The 4775-nt window shown below is 35.8% G+C and overlaps 1 non-coding gene across 1 annotated transcript; it reads right to left on the bottom strand.

Moving 5' to 3' along the window:
• Positions 1-2172: 2172 nt before the first annotated feature.
• On the bottom strand, positions 2173-2280 carry LOC148564572 (small nucleolar RNA R71). The gene has a single exon (XR_015884942.1). It is a non-coding gene; the product is annotated as a small nucleolar RNA R71 (small nucleolar RNA).
• Positions 2281-4775: the final 2495 nt, after the last annotated feature.

Here is a 4775-nt window from a genome sequence, read left to right on the forward strand (position 1 = left end):
TGAGGCTTCCTCTTCACATGCTTGAACTATGTATGCTGAAGCTTGGTTGGCCATTGGCCATGTCTAGTGTTTTGGACCGGAGCTTTCACTGAAAGCTTGGCTGGCTAGTAAGCCATGTCTAATTCCTAGACTGGAGCTTTAGACTAACATTGCATGATTCCTGGAATTCTCATTAGAAATTTTGAAATCCTTATTTCTCTTTTTTCCAATTAATTTTCGAAAAATCCAAAAAAATTTTAATAAAATCATAAAAACCAAAAAATTTGATGTTTTTTTGTTTGAGTCTTGTGTCAATTTTTAAGTTTGGTGTCAATTGCATATTTTTTATTTTTCTTAAAATTTTCGAAAACTCATGCATGATGTTCTTCATGATCTTCAAGTTGTTCTTGATGAATTTCTTTGTTTGATCTTTAAATTTTTCTTGTTTGGTGTCTTTTCTTATTTTTCATATGCATTTTCAATTTGTTAGTGTCTAAAGTTTGAAAATTTCTATGTTTGGTGTCTTGCGTGTTTTTCTTTTCTTAAAAATTTTCAAAAATAAGTTCTTGGTGTTCATCTTGACATTCAAAGTGTTCTTGCATGCATTAGTTGTTTTGATTCATGATTTTCATGTTTTGTTTCATTTTTACTATTTAATAAAAAGAAAAAAGAGAAAAACAACAAAATGACAACTTTTTTTCTCTTTCTTCATTAAAAATTCAAAAATCAAAAAAATATCTTTCCCTTATTCACTCATAAATTTTCGAAAATTTGAGTTGACTTTTTCAAAATTTTTTAAAATTTAGTTGTTTCTTATGAGTCAAATCAAATTTTCAATTTAAAAATTTTATCTTTTTTCGAATCTTTTTCAAAAATAAAATCTTTTTCATTTTTTTCTTTCATAATTTCGAAATTTTCAAAATCTTTTTCTTATTTCCATTTCATATTTTCGAAATTAATGCTAATAATTAATGTGATTGATTCAAAAATTTTAAGTTTGTTACTTGCCTAGTAAGAAAGGTTCAATCTTTAAATTTTAAAATCATATCTTTTTGTTTCTTGTTAGTCAAGTAACCAACTTTAATTTTCAAAATCAAATCTTTTTAAATTTCTTTTTCAAATCTTTTTCAAAATAAATTTCAATCACATCTTTTTCAAAATCAATTTCAAAATCTTTTCTAACTTCTTATCTTTTTAAAATTGATTTTCAAATATTTTTTTTAATTAATCTTATCTTGTTTGATTCTTATCTTTTTCAAAACTACCTAACTAATTCTCTCTCTCTAATTTTTGAAAATTACTAACCTCTTTTTCAAAATTCTTTTTTAATTAACTAATTGTTTTAAATTTTAATTTAATTTAATTTCATTTTTCTTCTTAAAATTTTCGAACTTTAACTTTAATTTTAAATTAAAAACAAAAATATTTTTATTTTTTATTTTATTTTATTTTCAAATTCTTCCATCTCTCATCTCCTTCTAATTATTTACTTATTTACTAACACTTCTCTTCTACTAAAAAATTTGAACCCACTCTTCCCCTCTGTGTTCAAATTCTTATCTTTTTCTTCTTCTATTCTTCTCTTCTTATACTCATATAAGGAATCTCTATACTGTGACATAGAGGATTCTATATTTTCTTTTTTGTTCTCTTCTTTTTCATATGAGCAGGAACAAGGATAAGAACATTCTTGTTGAAGCTGATTCTGAACCTGAAAGGACTCTGAAGAGGAAGCTAAGGGAAGCTAAAGCACAACTCTCTGGAGAAAATCTGACAGAAATTTTTGAAAAAGAAGGAGACATGGCCGAACCCAACAACAATGCAAGGAAGATGCTTGGTGACTTCACTGCACCAAATTCCAACTTACATGGAAGAAGCATCTCAATCCCTGCCATTGAAGTAAACAATTTTGAGCTAAAGCCTCAATTAGTTTCTCTGATGCAACAGAATTGCAAGTTTCATGGACTTCCATCAGAAGATCCTTTTCAGTTCTTAACTAAATTCTTGCAAATCTGTGACACCGTTAAGACCAATGGGGTTGATCCTGAGGTCTACAGGCTTATGCTTTTCCCGTTTGCTGTAAGAGACAGAGCTAGAATATGGTTGGACTCTCAACCTAAAGATAGCCTGAACTCTTGGGATAAGCTGGTCACGGCTTTCTTAGCCAAGTTCTTTCCTCCTCAAAAGCTTAGCAAGCTTAGAGTGGATGTTCAAACCTTAAAACAGAAAGAAGGTGAATCCCTCTATGAAGCTTGGGAGAGATACAAGCAACTGACCAAAAAGTATCCTTCTGACATGCTTTCAGAATGGACAATCCTAGATATATTCTATGATGGTCAGTCTGAATTATTTAAGATGTCATTGGACCATTCTGCAGGTGGATCCATTCACCTAAAGAAAACGCCTGCAGAAGCTCAGGAACTCATTGACATGGTTGCAAATAACCAGTTTATGTATACTTCTGAAAGGAATCCTGTGAGTAATGGGACGCCTCAGAGGAAGGGAGTTCTTGAAATTGATACTCTGAATGCCATATTGGCTCAGAATAAAATATTGACTCAGCAAGTCAATATGATTTCTCAGAGTATGAATGGATTGCAAGCTGCATCCAACAGTACTAAAGAAGCATCTTCTGAAGAAGAAGCTTATGATCCTGAGAACCCTGCAATAGCAGAGGTGAATTACATGGGTGAAGCCTATGGAAACACCTATAATCCCTCATGGAGAAATCATCCAAATTTTTCATGGAAGGATCAACAAAAGCCTCAACAAGGCTTTAATAATGGTGGAAGAAATAGGTTTAGCAATAGCAAGCCTTTTCCATCATCCACTCAGCAACAGATAAAGAATTCTAAGCAGAATCCATCTAGCTTAGCAAATATAGTCTCTGATCTATCTAAGGCCACTCTGAGTTTCATGAATGAAACAAGGTCCTCCATTAGAAATTTTAAGGCACAAGTGGGCCAGCTGAGTAAAAGAGTCACTGAAACTCCTCCTAGTACTCTCCCAAGCAATATAGAAGAGAATCCAAAAAGAGAGTGCAAGGCCATAACCTTACTTGGTGTGGCCGAACCCAGAGAGGAGGAGAAGGACGAGAATCCTAGTGAGGAAGACCTCCTGGGACGTTCACTGACCAATAAGGAGATTCCCTTTGAGGAACTAAAGGAATCTGAGGCTCATCTAGAGACCATAGAGATTCCATTGAACCTCCTTTTACCATTCGTGAGCTCTGATGACTATTCTTCCTCTGAAGAGGATGATGATATCATTGAAGAGCAGGTTGCTAAATATCTAGGAGCCATCATGAAGTTGAATGCCAATTTATTTGGTAATGATACTTGGGAGGATGAACCCCCCTTGTTCACCAATGAACTAAGTGCATTGACAAGGCAGACATTGCCTCAGAAGAAACCGGATCCCGAAAAGTTCTTCATACCTTGTACCATAGGTACCATGACCTTTGAGAAGGCTCTGTGTGACCTTGGGTCAGGGATAAACCTCATGCCACTCTCTGTAATAGAGAAACTGGGAATCTATGAGGTACAAGCTACAAGAATCTCACTAGAGATGGCAGATAAATCAATAAAACAGGCTTATGGATTAGTAGATGACTTGTTAGTAAAGGTTGAAGGCCTTTACATCCCTGTTGATTTCATAATCCTAGACACTGGGAAGGATGAGGATGAATCCATCATCCTTGGAAGAACCTTCCTAGCCATAGCAAAAGTTGTGATTGATGTGGACAGAGGAGAGTTGGTCCTTCAACTGAATGAGGACAACCTTATGTTTAAAACTCAAGGATCTCCTTCTGTAACCATGGAAAGGAAGCATGAAAAGCTTCTCTCACTGCAGAGTCAACCAAAGCCCCCACAGTCAAACTCTAAACTTGGGGTTGGGAGGCCACAACCAAACTCTAAGTTTGGTGTTGAACCCCCACATTCAAACTCTAAGTTTGGTGTTGGGAAGTCCCAACAATGCTCTGATCATCTGTGAGGCTCCATGGGAGGCAACCCAATATTATTTAATTATATCTATTTATTTTCCATTGCTATTTTATGTTTTCTTTAGGTTGATGATCATGTGAAGTAACAAAAACTACTGAAAAATCAAAAACAGAATAAAAAACAGCATTAAAAACAGCTCACCCTGGAGGAAGAGCTTACTGGCATTTAAACGCCAGTAAGAAGCATCAAACTGGCGTTTAACGCCAGAAAGAAGCACCAAGCTGGCGTTAAACACCAGAAACAAGCACCAGACTGGCGTTTAAGGCCAGAACAGAGCATGGAATTGGTATTTAACGCCAGAAACAAGCAACAGTCTGGCGTTAAATGCCAGGATTGCACTCTAAGGGCTTTTACACGCCTAAATGGAGCAGGGATAAGTCCTTGACACCTCAGGGTCTGTGGACTCCACAGAATCCCCACCTACCCCACCTCTTCTTCTCTCCTCTTCATACCTCTCCATTTCACACATCATACAACCCACCTACACCCACCCACTCAAATTCAAACCATCACTCTTTCCTTTTCACACATCATAACCACCTAAACCCCCCTGGCCGAACCATTCACACACCTCCATCTTCTCCATCTCTTCTTCTTCTCATCCTTTCTTTCTTCTTTTGCTCGAGGACGAGCAAACTTTTTAAGTTTGGTGTGGTAAAAGCATTGCTTTTTGTTTTTCCATAACCATTAATGGCACATAAGGCCAGAGAAACCTCTAGAAAGGGGAAATGGAAGGCAGTTGCTTCCAACTCCGAGTCATGGGAGATAGAGAGATTCATCTCAAAAGCCCAA

The sequence above is a fragment of the Arachis ipaensis genome, chromosome B5 (genome assembly GCF_059453495.1).
Source record: "Arachis ipaensis isolate K30076 ecotype BB chromosome B5, ASM5945349v1, whole genome shotgun sequence".
Lineage (NCBI taxonomy): Eukaryota > Viridiplantae > Streptophyta > Magnoliopsida > Fabales > Fabaceae > Arachis > Arachis ipaensis.